General features: G+C 42.5%; 1 protein-coding gene across 1 annotated transcript in view; it reads right to left on the reverse strand.

Moving 5' to 3' along the window:
- Nucleotides 1-20,742, reverse strand: part of LOC144067504 (uncharacterized) — a 40,852-nt gene that overhangs the window by 10,621 nt on the left and 9,489 nt on the right. Inside the window, exon 6 of the mRNA XM_077591318.1 lies at nucleotides 3,408-3,587. The gene's annotated coding sequence lies outside the window, so the exon portion shown is untranslated. The remainder of the gene's footprint in view (nucleotides 1-3,407; nucleotides 3,588-20,742) is intronic.

The following is a 20,742-nucleotide window of genomic DNA, read 5'->3' on the forward strand; positions in this document are numbered from 1 at the left end:
ATGTTTTTTTCTGTTTGCACTAATTGCGAACTCTAATGAGAAATCTCCCATAAAATATCTCTTGAGAACATATCTTTTTTTTTACAAAATGATCAACGTGACATGATATACGAGAAAAAAAGCATGAAATTGCATTTGTCAGCTAACAAGTTTAAGCCAATCATAAGCACCGTTGTTCCTAATGCAAGCAATAAGATGTTTATGTATAGATATTCTAATCATGCTTCTAATCATTATTTCAAATCAGAAGGCCAAATGAATAAATAAGTCGTCATGCAACCTTTCCATAAAATACTGCTGTCTACTTGTTGTCTGCTATTGTTTTTCTGCTTGTACATTATTAAAAAAAATCACAAATAAACTCTTACCACAGAAACTTTCACATGACATTGGGAAAACAGCACCAAATGAATTCAAAGTTGCCAGTTTTCCCACCATGCTTGAGCGCAAGAGTGAATGTCGACATGGTCTTGACCAGTCAGGCTTAATTTGCTCGCACCCCAACTAACAAAATGAAGGCAATTTCGAGGCGGAAAAATCTTCTCCTCTTCCAAACCAATCGAAAAGCATCTTCAACACAAGCCACCGTAATGATCCGCATGTTTTTACACGCTGGAGTGAACAACGGCGTTCTAGCTACTCTCTTGCGTTCTTGCGAGTTCACCCGAGGGTCAAAAGTGTCACCATATACATCACAGCTGTAGCAGAACGGCACACACCGTTGCCATAGCGATCGGCCATTTTCCCCCCCCTCCCGCCGTGCTAAGCCAAACAGTGGCGTTCGCTCCGTTACGACAAAGGACAAAAAAGCAATTGTGTGCCGCGGCCCGGCGTGTTTATTTGACCAGGTGCGTCTTTAATTCAGAGGAGTCGGCGAAGGTGTTTGCGCCGACTCTCCTCGCCCCGGCCCGCATTTCTGCGTCAGGCCGGGCGACGTAACAATGGGACGGCGCGCCGCGTGATAAAAGAGGCAACGTGACAAGTGTCACAAGCTCGGCTGAACATAATCAGGCCGTGCTAGATGAGTTTTGGATTCGGGAGCGCGAGCGAGAGCGCGGGCGCGGGGCTTCCGATTAAAAATGCACGCGCCGGGCGCTTCATCAGCGGCGAAACAAAGCCGCCCTGCCCGACCCACGTGTTTCGCCATGGCCGTGGAAAAAGCTTGTTTCCCTAGCAACCCAACTGCCTCTCTTTTGTCACGGGAATGAAGGGAGGAGGAGGACCGTAGGCAGACGCTCCACGTTGACCTCCGCCCGACCTCTACGCAGACATATTGCTTTCTGCTTTACTGGAGGCTGCCTTGTGATGGCTTGTTTCTCTACCTGAGTTGAAAAATTCCCTCCCCGACTATTAGATTTGGATTCCGCCAGGACAAGCCGTCACGGGCCAGAACAATGTTTCCGTCACAAAACATACAGAGATAACAGAGCGGCTCCGATAGATGGACAGCCATTACTTGCCTCTGACTCTACTGCCCCTAGTGGTGACTTGCGGTGAAGGTGAAGTATGCTGACCGTTTCTTCAACGAGTGGATAAAAAGTTATATCTCTAGCAAAACTGTTCTTTTACTGCTTCAAAGTCCTAGTGCTAACAGTACAGATGACATAATAAATGTTCAGGCAATTTACTGTAGAACTAATGCTATAAGTCAGGGGTGTCAGACTTCAACATATATAACAATATATAATATTTAGATTTTTTTTAAATAAATGGATTAAAAGAACTGGATTAAAAGCCTTGAATATTCAGTTTTTTATAGATCTAAAACAATGTTTATTTTCGCTTTTTTTAAATATATTTTTAGATTTTACAAAATGATTTTTTGAACTAAAAACACAAAAAATGGATTAAAAAATTACAGTTATTGATTTAAAAGGGGGAAAATCAGGAAATTTCATATACATCTATACTCTTCATTTTAATTTTATCCTAAAACAGAAAGTCGGCACTCATGATTTACTTTCCCGGGCCACATAAAATGATGCGGCGGGCCAGATTTGGCCCCCGGGCCGCCACTTTGACACTTGTGCTATAACATGTGTTAAGTTAGTTTTAATTAATTTTAAGAGCCTTTCCTAATTGTTATAAGTTTTATTTTGTCTTGGAATAATTAGTTTAAGGCGACCTTTAATTGTTATTTTTCAAACTGCAAAAAACTTAACAAAAGATCTTTAAATAAATTATTCAGTGGTTGAAATTTGTCATTTTCTCATTCAGAGGTGTGTAAATACAGATTCGCGCAAACAAAGGAATTAGTATCCGTAATTTTAATGTTTGAGTTAATTTTACGAGCGCACAATGGATTTTCAGGCCGTGATCATCTCATCTTTTTTAATGATCATTTTGATCTATTTCAGTGATGAAAATGTCCTTTCAATTCCAGTTTTGATCATTCCCTTTCATGGTGCGCACCTTGGTCATGACCCGCGACAAGCTAATTTTTTTTTAAGGAGCTACAAACAACAGATTTATGTCAAACATGTTAAGACTCTACTCCGGCCATAATGTTCATCTAGTGTTCCCCTAATGGCTTTAATGACATATGGAGCACAGATTGTCAGGAGCCAGTTCAATGCGAAACCACTGTTGCCTCCCAAAGGATTAAGCAAGCACTACACATGTTAGTAGACTCATCATTTGCTGACTGGACATGACTTTAAACAGGTGCAGGACCCGCGTGATAAATATATATACATAAATAATAGTTTGCCTATCTCATACATGAGTTACAAGAAAGAAAAAATGTTTCAAAACACTCACCTTTATCACTGTTGTTGAACCAAAAGCTAGTAATACCTGACTAGCCTCACTCTCTTCTCAGAGAAATATTTTAATAATCTAGCTATTAACATTAGCCAAATTGCGATCAATAGTTTACTCAGATTAGCGATGCTGAGTTGGCACGGGTCAAATCAACTGCAAATACTAATAACGATAGCAGATGATCAATATATTGTGACCATTTTTTTTAACTTGACAGTGTGGAAATGAGCCGTTTATAACGTCAGTCGGTTTGTGACCTCAGTTAGCAAATCTTCTCCCAGACTATCGAGGTCAAAGCGGACAGGCGTCATCACTTAGTGGCTATTTTAAGTTGGGGGGCTTTAGGGCTCGGTCCTTTCCATAAACATAACATTACAGTCAATGGAATGTGTACTGTGAAATAGCAGGAGATTGCTCAATTTTGGGGGAAAAAAATCACTGCTTAAACCCTGCTAGAAAAATTCCCGATGTAAAATGTCCGACTTATGTATAGTATATGTATGCACTCCACTAGATAGGTCACTTTTTAAAAAAATCCCCAAAAGGAAAAGTACATTTGAATGGGTGGGGTACTCCAATTTGAATGTAGCGGAAACCCTGTACTTGCTCAAATCCTTAATTTGATGCTAATATGTCCTACTAACCTTGTGAATATGTTGAGTTCTCATCAATGTTATCGCTTTCCTTTCTGGCCTCCTTCCCTTCCTTGTCATCTGGCCGTCATCTTCATCGGGACTCTCGCTGATGATATCAGGTTGCCGTTGGCTCGGCGGCGCTGGAAAGTGCTGCTAATGGCCTTTCAAATACTTGATTGTGAACACTTCCTGTCAAGAGAGGAGATAGGATCACAGTTGATTACACAAGATGGCTACAGAATAAAGAGGGAATACGAATACGGTACATTTTACAATGACGAAAACAAACTGCTTTGCGTTTTAGCTTAATTCCCCCCCTCTCAACTGGGGCAACACTGCCTCTACTGGCCACACAGAGTAAACACCCAACCGCGCCTGGCAGATGAATGATGTCAAGCAGACATATTTATATTCATTTAGGATGGAGGAGGAGGTGAAGCCATCTGTAACGGATGTGATGGGATGTGTGCGTGTGTATGTTTGTATTTTCTCGTTTGTGTTTGCGTGTGTGTGTAACGTGTACCCACACACACGCGTGTTTGAGCATGTGTTCCAAGGTATCCGTCGTTTGTGATGAATTAATCGGGCTTTTGTGCGAGTTGATGCCGTGTTTGTGCATTGCTGGAAAGTGTGTACGTGCGTGTGCGTGTGTGTGTGTGTGTGGGTGTAGCGGGAGGTCATTCGCCGGTCACTTGTTCAGGCTGCGTGATAAATGAAGAGGAGAGGTGTCTGAAAAGCCTGAGAGATTCGAGAGAAACATTGTTCCACACGCTTAAAAAATGGTTTTGTTGTGCCATACCCTCGGGCGATGGTACCCCCCTTCCCAAAATAAAAGGGGAGAAGTGTTCAATGTCAAGAGGAGGTTAGGTATAAGCCAAAAAAAATATGAAAATGAGGTTTTGTCAATGATGTAAAAATGAATTTCTATGCTTTGAAGAGTGGAAGCCATTGTGTTTGTTTGGCTTGGCGGCCAAACCTGGAGAAGTCAAAAACATGTGACTGGAACCAGGAAGTATCAGGCTGCGGAGACAGGAAGTGGGTGGACTAAACAGGAAGAAGCGGGCCTACTAAGGGCTAGCAACATTTACAGACACATTATAAACCAAGTGGGCTGACAGGCTTCTTTTTTTCTAAAATAGTCCTACAAAAAAAATGTATACATAATTCAACATGTTTCATTTTAATCACATCTGGTGATACCTTTGAAAGCGCTATGGCGAAATGTGAAAAACCCTGACCTAGTCCTCTGCGATTGCACGGAATTGCATTGAATTGCATTGGATTGCATTGGATTGCATTGGATTGCATTGGATTGCATTGGATTGCATTGGATTGCATTGGATTGCATTGGATTGCATTGAATTGCATTGATTTTTTGTATTGTTTACAAAGACTGAATTTGCCTTTTTTTGTAAGACTATGTTTAAATATTGGTAAAAATAGCTGTGCTCATTTCAGAATTCCTGTCAACATAAAAAATTTTTTCCCCAAAAACACGGTTTCCTGGGCGAAATATGCTGCAGATGCTAAACCCTTTACGCTGACAGACATGGAATCCAGGAACTGTGATTCCCTTCGGTGGTTAAAAAGAAGTGTGAAGAATTTCTAATGGCTTGCTTGAGAACAATTGTTTGTCACATTGTGGTCAGGCCCAAGTGCGTGGTGGGATCGATGTCCGGCCCTCATCCTAAATGATTCATCCTGTCAGCTGGCATCTTCCCTGCAAAGCGCTGACCAAGACTTTAATCCTCCCAAGCCCGTGCATCCCCACGGATCCTCCTCTTCAACCATCACTTCCTGCTCTCCCTCATTATCTCCGCCCTGATTTGCTCATTTACACCCTCCCTCCTCCCAGCGTTTCTGGCGTACCCGTCCGAGCATTTCATCCGTCTTCCTCATTAGCCCTCAACTCCCACAGATTTGCTCTCTAATTCTTCCCCTCCATCTAGCTCGCCCCGTCAACGGCCACTTGTCCGACTCGGGTGCTGCTGACTAAGATTGGAAGGCATCGCCTTTGTGTGATGTTGGAGGTCTTGGAAGGCAGCCACGGCCATTTCCCAGAGGTTGGACGCGTGTCTAGTCATCCTCATACTTAGGTGTATGCACGCATGCACATGATCAACTCCGAGGGTCCCTTTGCGAGCTTCGGGCGCGTGTGTGTGCGCCCCTCCGTAATTGTGACACGGCTCATACATCATGGCTTGAGCCAGTTTGATTACAAGCGCAGGGGCCCGGTGATTAATTGTCGGATTCAGCTTCCGCGCCTGAGTTGTGACACTCGGTCACAGAGCATCTGTACTGACACCCCCCACGCAAGCCCGCATGCTGTACACCCAACCTACATACTGCCTACCTTCCCCCTCGAATCCCCCTTTGCAAAACCTTCTCTCCTTTACTTTGTTTCCTGGCTCTCACCTTACAACCTTTCCCTTTCAAGCTATCCAGGCACCACGGCACTTCTTGCTAACTATATCCTCAGTTGTGACCTTCTCACCTTTTAGCTTTACATTGCGGCAAGCTGAAACAAACCATGGTAGGTCTGTACAACTGCACGGAGTTATCAGGAGACCATTCCCTAACCGCCCATCTCGTCCAGCCTATCAACCTACTGTCCATTTATCAACGGTCCGTTCCAAACAGAGTCTGGATTACCGAACCCGTTGACGGCATTACGTGAAAACTATTTGGTAGAGGCTGGCGGCCATTTCAACAGCCAGGTGTTACTGACAGTCACAGTGCTGTCAAGACTGTGAGAACCCAAGATCGGTCACTCAGGATACCTGAGCTCCAGTTGACTCCAGGCCAGACAGTGCAGGTGTCATATTGTCATGCTCGTCACTAACCCAATTACACCCGGACCACGGGGGACACGCCCTCGCCCACGTAAACACCAGACAGTAGAAGGCCATTAAAAGACAAAAAAAAAGGCCACACACAGAGGCGATAGCGTCTCGTAGCCACTCCTCTTTGTGAGTGTATGTGTGATCTAATGGTGTTTAATGCGCAGACTAATGGTTTCAGGGGGGAATCCTTGTGAGGAGTGTGAGTACAGGCTTGGGCTGAGTGCTGGCAGGCCATCCCTCATCCTGATACCACATGGAGTGGAGAGCCAAGGGAGCACCCACCCTTCCTACTGATTGGCTTGCTCCATTTCTGACGGACTCAAATCCCCCACACGTCTTTAGCGTACAACCAAGTCTTCTTATCTTACTTCTGCATGTAAAGTCTGTTTCCATATTCAAACAATACCAATTGCCTACATTCTATGTTCGTTAGAAATCACTGAAAAGAGATGGAAATCCTGACTTAATTCGAGCGACGTCGTACATGCTGACTGTTTAATCCATTGGGAATCCCATTGGGTTTTTAGTTTAGTTTTTTTGTCTTTCTGAAGGGAAATACCCACGTTCCCCCAGATAAAGTATTATAGAGGAATGATGGAATGGTAAGGCTTGACGGAGGTTGTCACTTTAGGATGCATGATTGGCCAACGATGGGTTTTGGTTTAGGGTAAGGTCAATTGAAGTGAAATAATATGGATGTAAACTCCAAATTCTTTCCCTGTCATTGACAATGTCCATTCTATTTGTACTGGGAGAATCATACTATGTAAGTACCAGGCATATGCCAACCCTTCCTGATGAAATGGGTAGGACTTCTATCGCCGCAGATGGAATCTGATAAGTCAAAAATACTAGTCACTAAAGCAAAAGCAAATCCGTTGGCCCGCCTATTGGTCCCAGGTAAACCAAAGGCACGTTTCCGTATCTTATGAGGCATCGCCAACCGATATCATTTCACTAATATCTCTCTGTCACCTCCCATTTCCGCCGCTCACATCTGAAAAGCGTCTCTTTGGGCCTGAGTGGCGTCGGACCATGCTAACCAGCGTGACGCCATCGGAAGCTAATAAATCATCCGCGGCGTTTCTTTTTTTCCCCTCCGATTTATTTGGACTGTAATGAAGACGCGATTGGCTCCGGGCTGTACCCGGCGGCGACGGGGTGACACTGATGAATGGCGGAAGGTGCGCTCTCCGCAGTTAGGCGAGAGAAGGACGACTGTCGGGTTCCTGCACTGCACTGGACCGCTGTGTACTTGTGCGCCGCCCATACGGTAGGCAAATAAATTCAATCATTATTATCACATTAAGGCAACAAAACAGTGTTCACCCTTATGTTCTGTTCAAGATAGTTGCGTGTAATTCTATTACTCTAGTAGGAGGTCAAGGGATAATTTGCTCATGCCTCCCTACAGCTTGGTACCATGGCAACTGCCACTAGTAGCAGTTTGGAAGTGCATGGGAAATACAAGTCCTCGTGCAGTGACAATGTTTTGATAGCACGCTCATCACAGTCCTTGAGTAGACAAGGACACATTGACCGAGCCAACTCGATGCCTCAATCCTAGACGCTTCCAGTCATCTTGTCAATCAATGAATCCATACAAGGCTTCTCTCCCACCTGACAAAGTGTGGCGCAGCACTTTTCCAAGTGCATCTTCAGCACGCAGCGATTCTTGTTAGATGACGCGCAAGAACAGTAGGATTCTAACAGGTGAGTGTATCTTTCCATCAAGCTGTCTTCGGCATTACCTCTGTTTGTCCACGGGGAGACTCTGTTACATCCTTTCACTTCTGTCTTCATCAGTCCAGCTGACATGCTTTGTTACTCCGTCACTCTGGTTCTCTGACTCATTCCTAGTCCTCTACGAATCTATCTGTCTCGTAGTGTACCGATCTTTTATCAAACCAGGGGCCTTCCTTCAGCCGATGCCTGTTCTGGATTGGTGGGCGGCCTGTCAAGACCGGTTTTGAGTAATGTGGCCTTGTTCTTTCATTTCTCGTTTCTAACAAGTCTAAGGAGATCTCTCTCTGGAGGCGGATTGAGTGACGAAAGCACCAATGTACATTTGTAAACCACAGCTGGCTAATTCAAACTCAAAGCCCATGTCTACCCTGAGAAATTTGGACGTAATTAGAGAGCCTTTGGGTTTTGGAGTGTCTTTGAGTTGCTTCTAATTAGCCCCAGCGAGCTGATTTAGCCAATTAGCTACGGGCTCAAAGTAGTCAACAAAGTGCTTCGGTCTCAGTGGAAAGTGAGAAGTTTCAGAAGCGATGCTGACATTAACGCCAAGGGAAATAGACGACGAATAACAACATTGGATCGCATCGGCTCGGTTGTTGGCAGGATTTGAACCTGCGCAGGGAGACCCTAATGGTTTCGCCTTAACCACGCGGCCACAACAATTTTGCTTGAAATAAGGATGGAGAGGAAGATGGAGAAAGTGAGGAAAAAGATTTGTGTGTGTTTGTTTTTAAGGAGGCAGAATTTGATGCGGCGACATGGCTAAATTCCTTCCGACGATGCTTAAATGAAGAGAAGAGAGTAATGGGAGAAAGCAGCATCTCAAGCTGAGGACTGCTCCCCTCTCTGACAAATGTGTCATCACAGGAGACAGAATGAAACACGGACGGTAATTTGACTAGTTCCCTTTTCTCCTCAAAGGTTGACAGCCGTGCGACAGCGTTGAATATTCAACGCGACGGTTTTCAGATGCGCGGGCACAATTATGGAATCGCATTTCACACACAAGGCTTGGTTTTGCATCCTTAACCTCAGAAGATGGTGACAGTTCCAAAAGACTTTGGATTTTGGACACTAAGCCAACTATTTCGCTGCAATATACAAAAGGACATATTTTCAATTTGTTGTCTTTTAAAGCTGCTTTCTCATTGCATCTGACAGTATTGAATCGTGGAAACACCTGACTTTGATGGCAAAGAATTGTCAGAATTTAGCCCGTTTTGTCACTACTGTGCCACATGTTTTTCAGCATTCGGAAGATGAACGAGGGATGTTTTGGTCCCATCTCGCGCACTCATCCTTCGTCCCAAGCCACGTTTCCCAGCGTTGCATTTGGAGGAGGCTGACCCAGTATTACGGTGACATTATGAGGCCACTTACCACCCCGCTAAAATAAACCCCGGTGAAGGAGGAGCTTGACAGAACCAGGCTACGGCACGCCGTGGCGCAAATTATTCAAACAAATAAACGGGGAATGCAAACGACTTTAGACTGCTGTTTTCAGTGACATAACACACACAGTACTGCACACATATAAGGCTTTGTGGGCAGACTGATTCAAATCCATTCCAGATATTGGTTTGGAGTATAATTCTTTCCTTCTTATCGAGTGCTCTATCAGGAAAAAAAACAACACATTGAAATGTTTTGTTTTTTTCCCCTCACAGTTACAGCGCTAACACTTTGAAATCTAAAGGAGCGCCATTTCCGATTGGAAACAGTATAGTAAATGGAGTAAAGTCAGAATAAGTCAGTGTCAGAACCAATATGATGTTAAATGAATCCATATAAAAGGACATGACATATTTGTGAGCAATTCTATGGCAGATTTTGGACTACTTTTTTGTTTATTTTCCCAAAACATGCCAAATTTCTGAGGTAAGAGATTATTTACTGGTGTTTTCGAAAACAAAATACAAACATTGCTATCAAATCTTATTTGGACAGAGTGCAAAAAGGAAGAAACTTTCTTTGGATGTTTAGCGCACAGGCCGTGTGTCATTTCGCTATTGGAGTGGCACGGCGGTAGCCATGGCGACTGCCGAGAAAGCCATTCCGCATGCAGGTAACATCTTAATTAAGCCCGTTGATGACAGCGCGGCTACCGATGCGGACGCTTGCTCATTGATCCGTAATGAAGGCGCAAGACGAATGGACGGCAATGAAATTTGATGATTGAAATAATGAATGTAAGCCATTTGGTTTCCACCTCATTACTTATTCACCGGCTCGCCGATGTTGGAGACGTTTGACGGCATCTTCAAATTAAAGCTTGCGCTGAACTTTAGGGGAAAGAAAACCTTCCTCCGAGCAGTCTCTTGTTGTTTTCCAACTTGGGTCGCACACATTGTTAATAACATGAAAGATTTACTATCTTAATGGGGAGGTACAGTAAGTCTATGATGAAATTTCCCATATATGACTTGCACTGAGGGTGAGAAAATAGCTTTGGCCTTTTCCATCTGCTGCCTGCTGTGTGGAACCTTTCCTGGACATGCTGTCAGCACCCTGAGCCTTTCCAGGGAAAACATGCATAGCACTTTAGGATCTTCACCCTCAAGCGCTGGCACGGTCTTCCCGTGCAGGATTTGTCAGAACTGCCGTTCCGGCTTTGACTTCGCACTCCAAACCGCATGGAAAATTTCACATCATAAATTGGATGATATAGCGGTCGGTTCCTGGATTCTATCAACGGCGACAATCAGCTAAATGCAATCCATCTGTACTATCAATGGGTTTTCTAAGGAACCTTAAGTTTGACGTGTCGATGGTCGGAACAATTATTTGCACATTTTTATCACTTTCCCGTATCAAACTGACCTGTATTAGCAGGTAGTAGATACTGTGTTTACAGCTAGAAATTGGTTTAATAATTAACATAACTAGAAAGGTGGAGATGCCCAAATGTGGGTTCTCATTGGTTGCCTGTGACAGTGATAGATCTCCAATGCATCTGAACTGGTAGATGTCCATTTCATATGAAATGGACATCGTTTTTTTCTTTATTCTAGAGATAAAATCCACTAAGTTTGTGAGTTCACATTTGGAATTTGGGGAGGAATTTTTCATCAACAACCAATTTTGCACTATTGAGTACAAAGGAACGGAAAAGGGTGGCGTCAAACAGTTTTTCCTGGCAAAAGAAGAGTCTAATCTTTCACTCAGACTGTGGTTTCTCATATTAAAAGGTACTGGGCCATCAATGTACTACAGTTTTTATAAAATACGACAAAAGGTGATTTTTAAAAAATCCTAACTCCAACAAAACTTGATTTCAGAATCCAATAACCCCTCAAAAAATGTGCAATTAAATTTATACTACTAGTCTAGTACCTAGACTAACTCTGCCCTATCATGTCCGCCGCAACAAATATAAAAAGCAACCATAATCCACTCTTACATATTTTGAAAACGTTATTTCACTGGCTTTATTTTGAAGTCTGCCGTTAGACATTCCCACCCAGACTTTTATAAACACAAACTATCCCCAGAGATATTGATCCCCCGAACTCAAGACTGCACGTATTGCCGTATTTATGCATACAAGTCGCCGCAAAGGAACTCTGCTGAATAAGCCCCTCCCGAGCGTGCGCGTGCTTCAAATTGTGCTGGTGTGTGCACGTCTTTGATATGCCGCCTGCGCCAGTCTCCCCGTTGCATCGTATCGGAGATCATTGCGCATCCATCAGCATGCCGTTAAGCAGGATATATGAAATGGCTCTGGCTTTGAGGCCGCCGTCGCTGATCAATGCTTATAAACATTTCATGTCATAATCAGCCATCAAAGCGGCACAATGGCGCCGTTTTCGGGCACGGACGCCACCTCGGCGCAACATCTGCCTCGCGGCGATGGATGAAGGGCAGACGGCAGAACGTAAAGGGCTGTCGTTTGCCTCGTGCACGATTAAACAAAACACACTTTGTAAAGTAATGCTTTGGCATCCAAAGCGTGTCGTTGGGGCATCACCTGGGGAGGGCTTTACAAAGTAAGCCCATTTATACAAGGTATCCAGGCTCGAATTAGCCGCTAATGACTCTATTAGCTTTCATTTTTGCACCGAGGAGATCGTCCGGCATAAATTAGGGCCCGGATCATCGGCAAAGTGTCACGGCCAAAGGACAGTTTATAAATACGACAGCCGGGCGCTGTCAGCCGGGCCGCCGGCTGATATAGACGTCTCCGCAGACTTTGTGGTTGAGCGCGACGGACTCGTGCCAGTCAGCGAGCGACGGGGGACGGCGGGCGCCCCGGGGGGGAGATCCCTCGCCGCCGTCCCTGAAAAGGTCAACTTGACGCGGGCGCGGCACATCGACCCGGCCCCCTGTCGACCCCGCTGATAAAAATCAGATAAACTTAAGACCGCGCATCGATCGGCGCCGCGCAGCCTTAGGCAAATGTTGGCCCAGAACCTTCGCCTCCTCCTCCTGTGCATATGATTATGCGCGAGCAAATTCCAATCGTGCGGGGCTGAAGATGAGGGGATTAGATGGCGGATGCGGAAGGGAGAGGGGGGGAGCCGAGACCAATGGGGGAGGGCCTTTGAGCGAGCGCCACGGCTGCCATTGACTTCAATTGACGTTCAATACATTTCAACCGGGTCTAAAGTGAGTACCAATGAGCAGGTTGGACATCAAGGCCTTCGGAGTGAACCATTACGCAGCCATTTTGTGCAGTCAGTCCTACCCTCGCACGTAAACATAAGACTCAAGTATGATGTTAGTGGAAAGGGCTGGCAATCTAGGATACCTGCGTTTCATTGGCAAAAATAGAAGCATTGATAAAAATGGCTGCAAGTCAGGTGGCCACTTTCGAGAAAGACGACTGATTTCGTCCTCAATTACACACCAGAAAAATGTAATGCCATCTTTTTCAATTAAATGAACAAGATTCGTGTCTGTCCCTTTAAGTAGCGATGCGTTTAAAAATACACTTTAACACCAATAAGGATAGTCTTTGGCCAGGATTTGTGCCATTTTTAAATACCACTTAAATAATAGCCATTCCAAAGCAGATTTCAGCGCTAAAGCATCAGTCATTCCTTAAATGTTGGAAAATTGAAAGAATGTAAGACCTACGACAACAAATGGAATGCTTTTCAGGACACTGTCAAGGTTAGCAAATTCAATACTAAAGACCCGGCATTTATTTGATTAGCAACAAGCAGGTTGGGCACAAATGCATTTAGAGACAACCATGTTTATAATTACTTGTCAACCAGAAGTCTTATCAGTCTTCCCTATGAATAGAAAGAAGCCAGCAAAAAACAAATATACAAAATGTCTTTTCATGGACAAGCCTTTGTGGGGCTACTTTGCTAGAATGTGTAAGTATTTGTTGTTGATCCGTTTTAATACACAAAACAAAACTTAAGATTGCCTGTTCTCTCCGTAAATGCTTTTATTATGAACCCCAAAGATAGATATGCATGGACAACGTCCACTCAACTATTTTCCATAACAACCCAGCTAGAGCCGTTCCCTTCGGGATACGCCCTGGACAAATAGCCGACCAATTGCCAGGCACCACGGACAACTTATTCTGGGGGAAAAAAGGGGAAAAAACTAAAGGTCTGTTCAGGGATGGTTCCAAAAACAGGGATGAAGGCAGACAGCCAGATGAGTGAGAGCAGCTGTGCGGGGGGAACAAAGACAATGAGGGGCCCTGCAGCAGGAAGGATGCAAAAATCTTACAAGAAGCACCACCACAACCAAAGAAACTCGGACATGACCTAGAAGAAATCCATCTTGCTTGGCCTACATCCTTCTTAAGTGATTATTTTCATTTACGGGCAAGTCCAAATGGCAATATTGAACTTATCGCTGGCGGTAAACAGGCTAAAAAACGAGAGCGTGACTGGCAACACTTTGGCCCCGGTCGTCAGACCGCATATCCTCTCTCCCATCGTCACTCTTGCCATGCTGCCTGCCTGCCTGCCTGCTGCCCTCTGCAACACACGCCGTCTTTCCACACAATTCCAGCCTGCACTTTTTTTCCTCCTCCCTTCCAAACACTCACACTCACACTCTCCTTGTCTGTGGGTTTTTTGTTTTTTTTTCTGCGGAGGAGCAGCATTACAGCTCGGGGCAAGGAGGCGCTGATAAGGGGACAGGAATGTGACACGAGCTGGGACCGATGACCGCTGATAACGTGAGGTGTGTGCGTAAAACGTGGGAGTGCGTAGGTGTTGTGTGGGTGTGAGGCCCATCTTCACTGTGTGTGGAGGAATGATGAGGGGAAACGGAGTTATCAGCTCGGTCCGTGTCAGCACCTCCATCTGGTGTCAGCTCACGGCCAGCTAGTGAGTGTGTGTGTGCACGTGTGTGTGTGTGTGTGTGTGTGTTGAGCAGGAAGTGCAGTTTGACTTGTGAAATGGTGACCCCATGAAGTGTACCCTTTTTTTACGCTATTTGTGTGTGAGACAGAAATTATGAATATGTGTATTTTTCTCATAATTGAGAGTAATATTAAATATTCTTGTTAAATGATGTAAAACTATTTTTGTATAGGTGTTTAATATATAACGTGTTATATAATGTACTGTCGGGAATGTTAGGGTTATGCATACTCCTTAGATAGTATTATTAAATACATTGGGATTTGTAAAATAACATTTAGAAACTGATATTACATTTGAAAGCAAGTGAAAATAGTATGATTCATATTTGAATGCACTGTCGAGGGAGTTTCCAATGCAAATGTAAAAAAGTACTAAAGCCTGCTAAGCAGTTTAAGTCCTGTGCTGCCAACTACTGGAGAAATCTTAGTACAACATAAACGCTCTCAGTGACAGTTCAAAAAAGCCCTTTAAAACAACAGTAAGTAACATGCTGGCATATTTTAGCAGATTTTCTATCAGATCATGTATTTCAATTAAACAACATTATAGAAACAACAAATTCAATGTTATGTTTTCCACTTCCCTGCCATTCACGTAGATCACCGTCAATGATAACCAATGTTCAGAACTCGTCTCATAACATCACCAGAAGCCCACTGGGTTGACTTGCGCACTAAAAATGTGAAATTTACTTTATGGTCCATTGTCATGACTGATTGCAGTAAGTCCAGTGCACAGCGACGTAGCGCATCCAATCATTTTCGCTCCATAAAGTCAATCACGACTCTCTCTGGATCCCCAAATGAACACATTGTTACCATTCAAATTACATTCATGTCTTTAGTCACATCTCTCTAGCATTATTGCCTGTTATGCACTCCCCAAAAAGTATTACATCAGCTATTCCAAAGCCAATAGGAGCTGTTTACACACAGAAAAGTTCAACTACATGAAGCTATTTTACCAATGAAACTTGGCCGAAACATTCAAATTGTCCATTTTTATCATCCTAAATCTATGGAAATGATGCGGGCGCATGATTCATACAGACAAACCCTAAAATAAGTCACTGGAAATAGGTCTTAATAATTATAGAGAGTGCTCCTTGTCGGCCATTATCATTCAAGCTCATATATTTGCACTGCAAGGACAAAGCAAACGTTAGATATGAAAGCGCGTGTGGGAGTGTGTTTGAAGTTTGGTGTGTGACAACAGAATGCACTTTAAGGTCAAACTCAATGGCTTTCAATATAGTATACTCTTAGCAAATGAATGTTATTCACTTTGAAAGCAAAAGGAGCAATAGGGGCCAATAACACATTTAAATTGTTAGTGTGGACTGAATGCTAATTTTGGTTGTGTTGGATTGGGCTTTCAAACAATATTTTTTGGCTTGACTAAAACTTACAAAGCAGAATATAAAGTGTATTTTTCTATTCTCACATGGATAGTGACATATTTCATTTAAGCTTTAAGTTGTTTCCTAAATTTCACAAGTGATTCAGTATCCAGACCCCCAATAAAACAGTAGTAAAAGGCTGGTGAGTTTCACCCGACCATAAAGTTAAGTGTTGCTAATAGTTATAAATGAGTGGTTGCCCACACTTATTAGCTAGATTTTGCTTGCACTCGTTCAAAACAAGGCTGCAAAATGAGATGACACCCTGACATTGGCTCCTACATCATCACGCCGTAAACTCGAACCCGGCCGGGTGAGAGGGCTCGCTGGCGGGGTGAGAAGGAAGAAGAACTCCCTGGAGCTCCAAGTGAAGGATTAGTCATTCAAGTCTGCCATCAAGAGGCCGAAAATTGCAATAGCCAGTCTAAAGGTGCATTAACGCTTAAAACCAAAACAACTGTTATTGATATATGGCTGGAGTTGACTTAAAAAAATGTTGAATCCCTTTTCAATTAAATGAATGATCTCTAATGTAACTTTTCATATTAATTTGTCTCATGTTATTGATAGAGGTCAATTTAAACTGGGAGTACAGGCGGTGAGTGCTCAAATTACATTGGCATTGAACGTTGGACATCTATCGCCGTCAAAAGCAGGGAATGGGTTTGGGATTTTTTTAAGTTTGAACCACTATTGTTAACATGTGAGATTACACGAAAGGGAAAGAACTGCAGGAAACTGAGAGCTCACTTTTACATGCAGGAGAATTTTACTGCACTCGAGACTCATATCCTGAGTTTAACAGGCCGAGGGACAAAAGGTTTGAAGTGTGGGTGTGGGGGGGTGTTGCTATGTTAGGTGGGGGGTGGCTTGCTGCACATGTGGGTCAACACTGTTAAATTCTAGACTTTTTAAAAAAATATATAGTTGAGGATTTTAGGTCTTGTCATATATTTGGTATCCTGATCTTATAGGGGACATGAAGAAAGTCTGAGAAAATGACTGCCAAAGGAAAAAGTTATTTTGCCATAAAAATGATTGACTGGGTGTTTTTGAACAGTTCAAAATGTCTAAAAGGATTTTTTAAAAATATGATAAATTGTTTTGTCCTTCAACAGTAATGAGCTCCACCAGCTGTTTTTGTAGACTCTCTTAACGCAGTTTATGTCAAAATGATAACACTACATTGTCTCCTTTCTAAGTGGTATTGGAGCCGCTCTGCTCATATTGCCTTCTGTTTCAATGAGGTCAAACTACACAGAGAACACGAATACGCCTGTCTATAAACTACACACAATTGTGTTATAAAATGCATTTATATGAATAGGAGTATAAGCTTCAATGTTAAAACTAGTAGAGGAAAAATGTAGACTGACAAACTGCTCAGTCTGAATTCTTGTTTTGGTCATTATTAATAGTCGAACAGCTACGTTTAAACACAAGTCAAAAACAGGAGCTCAAAATATGATACGATAGTGTTTTGTTCAAGCAAATCAACTATGAATTCCAACCAGTATTCTGTAGCGTCTATTGAATTGAATTATTGTCATTATCCAAGTATAATGAGAGAGGTTTATAGGCAATAATTAAAGTGCTACAAAACTGAGTACGTATATTTGTGTACAATCATAACTAATCCCCGATATTCGCTATTTTCTTGACATTTTTCTCCCAATCATACACACACAAAACATATCCAACATCCCTTTTGGTGGCTGCAGTACAAAAATCTATCCGCTAGATGACAATAAAACCTAAAAAGTCAACTGCCTCACATGTCTTCACTCAAGAGGCCCAGTGGAATTTGTCAAAAGTCTGCTGGCCTTCACTTTGACACATTTACATGAGAAGTAACAGCCTAGCTATGGTGCCGTATAGTCGATCACATTCCCACTTTATATTTAAATTGCATTCAGATGGAGAGGGAAAAAAAAGCCCAACACGAACAACAACAAACGTATTCCACCATGCCCGAGACTAACTTCCAGTTTTTTTTCACATCCATAACCAAACCATCGGACCATAATATAAAACTGCCAATCATCTGGTCTGCCTTTATATTCAAAAGGATTAAATGCAACATGCAAGACGTTTAAGGCTAACTATAATTAACAACAAGTGTTTACTTCGTCGAGAGTGGCGCGTTTGTTAATGCTGTTGTTTATTGTGATCCGGGGGCCCGCCGTTTCCGCCGCATCAATCCCGGTGTCATTGGCCGGGGCGCGGTGTCGTCGAGGAGTGATGTTCGGGCGTGATTATAACGGAATAAAAGGACGTAAACGACGTGCTTTCCGCCCCGATCCTCTCTCTGGGCCACCTAGGCGTTCGTAATGTGTTTTTTTTTTCTATTCGGTACATCATAAGGGTCACGTAAAGTTGAATTGTTTGAAACGCTAATGGTTCGACAACGGGGGGGCGTCCTTTAAATGGCGCGTCAATATGTAAATAATAGCGTGCGTTTGCATATTGGACGTCTGCGTGCTGCTGTATAGATAGATGGCTTCTGCAAGAGGAAGATGAGGGCGGGGGGACTAATGGAACAAGTTGCTGGTGATTAATTGAAGAAATAGAGAGTTGATTGTAGTAATTAAACAAAACAAGGTAAAGAAAACGACTGGGCCGCCATCTGGGCCCGCGGGCGGAAAGCACATTCATTTAAACGCTGTCAAGCATGGTATTTATTTATCCGTGTGACGTTACGAAGGCTCCGGTTTAGATGCTGGGTTCGAGGGTTGTTTTTTTTTGTTTTTTGACATAAAGTCAGTAAATATTCCTTTTGAAAGCAGTTTGAAGATTAATACTTGCTCGGTGTACATTTAATGGCTTAACTAGCAATACATTATTGGGCTGCACCGGAATAATTAATCCAATGACGAGAAAAATTACTAGCGGTGATGAGTTTATCAATGTTTTAACTATGATCATTGCGATTTTAAAAACGCATATTTCGGAAAGATGCTTGGCCTGGAGGTGGCAGTGTAATACAGTGATGCAGACAAACTAAGAGGGGTTTCACTCAACTACTGTCAAAGACTAACAACATCTACAATATTTTTTTCGCAGAGGAAGAAGAATATACATTGTTGCATTGTCTGTCTACATGTGTTGCTGCCCATTTGTGTTCAGATAGCTGTGAAGTTAAAGATTACATGTTTATTTTTTTATTTCTGTGTATTTTTCTGTTCTATTCATTAGCCTATGGTATATCTAATTATGGGTTGTTTTAAAAACACAACATGTAATGGCCATTGTTTGATGTTTTGTTTTTACAATAAATCTTTCCAGGAGTGGCATTAATAATTTCCTACCATTGATGGTGATAGACAGCTGATCTATTCGCTACCAGTTGCTCCCAGCTCAAATGCGTTAAATGTTTACTACTGCCAATGGCAGCCAATGACATTTGAAAGCCTCTTTTCTCTCCCCATTAACATTAGTGAATTGTATATAATCCATCAAATCCTCTATAGATTTCAAAGAAACAGCATGGCAATCTGTACAACAATTCCACTAAATGCCTATATTTGTCTCAAGGTAGCGTATATGAATACACATTTGCATACGCCTTTGCAACATAGCATCACGGTGTGATCATGTCGATAAACATCGCCACGGAGGAATGTTATGATGGAGATTAAATGTGCAGGGAGGCGGAACGGAAACACAGATGGAACTAAATAATTAACACGCGCACATTTCAGCAAAAGGCCAATCTATTATACACACAAACAGTATGTATACATGTATATATGTGTATACGTACATATATACACATGTATACATACATATATATACACATGTATACATATATATACACGTATACATACATATATACACACATGTATACATACACATGTATACATACATATATATACACATGTATACATACATACATACACACACATGTATACATACATACACACATGTATACATACATATATATACATATGTATACATACATATATACACACACATGTATACATACATATATATACACACACACATGTATACATACATATATATACACATGTATACATACATATATATACATACATGTATACATACATATATATACATACATGTATACATACATATATATACACATGTATACATACATATATATACACATGTATACATACATATATATACACATGTATACATACATATATATACACATGTATACATACATATACATACATATATACATACAGATATACATATATATACACACATATATACATACATATATACACATACATATATATATATATATACATACACATGTATACATACATATATATGCATGTATACATACATATACATGTATACATACATATATATGCATGTATACATACATATATATATACACATGTATACATACATATAAATGTATATATATACATATATATACATATATACACACACATACACACACACATACACACACACATACACACACACATATACACACACGCACAGAGTCAGGCTGGCTGTGTGTTATTTTTGAAGTCAGCCAAGCATCGGGTAAATCTGGTCTCTTCATTTTTCCGACGACTGTACTGAGCGCATATGAAATTGCTTACATTATATGCTGCAATGTTTTTCCAATGGGCTGGAACGTATTAAGGCGAAAATGAATAGCGGGTCTCCTCGACACCATGTTGCGCCGCGGCTTAGCCTTCACTTCCCCTTCTCCCTGTGCTTCATCATAGCGACAGCTGTCACTTTTCGAGCGGGTGTCGCCTTGCGGGCCCACATGCTTGCCGTGCGAGTGTGTGCGCACGCCGGTACATGTGCAGTGGCCCTCTAGTGCAGGTCATGTGTGGAGGGAGACAAAAGCCTCACATCTGCCTGACTTTGGCTCGGAGGGAAGGCAAGCGCATCTGTTTGTTGTCCTTCCAATGGTGTGCGTAAACAGCCCATATTGTAAATACCACCGCTATTTATGTAGCCCGGCAGGTGCGTCCGGCTACGTTTCTATGCGCGTGTGTGGTCACGTATGCATATTTATGCATTGGTGT

This window comes from Stigmatopora argus, chromosome 21 (assembly GCF_051989625.1).
Source record: "Stigmatopora argus isolate UIUO_Sarg chromosome 21, RoL_Sarg_1.0, whole genome shotgun sequence".
NCBI classification, from domain to species: Eukaryota; Metazoa; Chordata; class Actinopteri; order Syngnathiformes; family Syngnathidae; genus Stigmatopora; species Stigmatopora argus.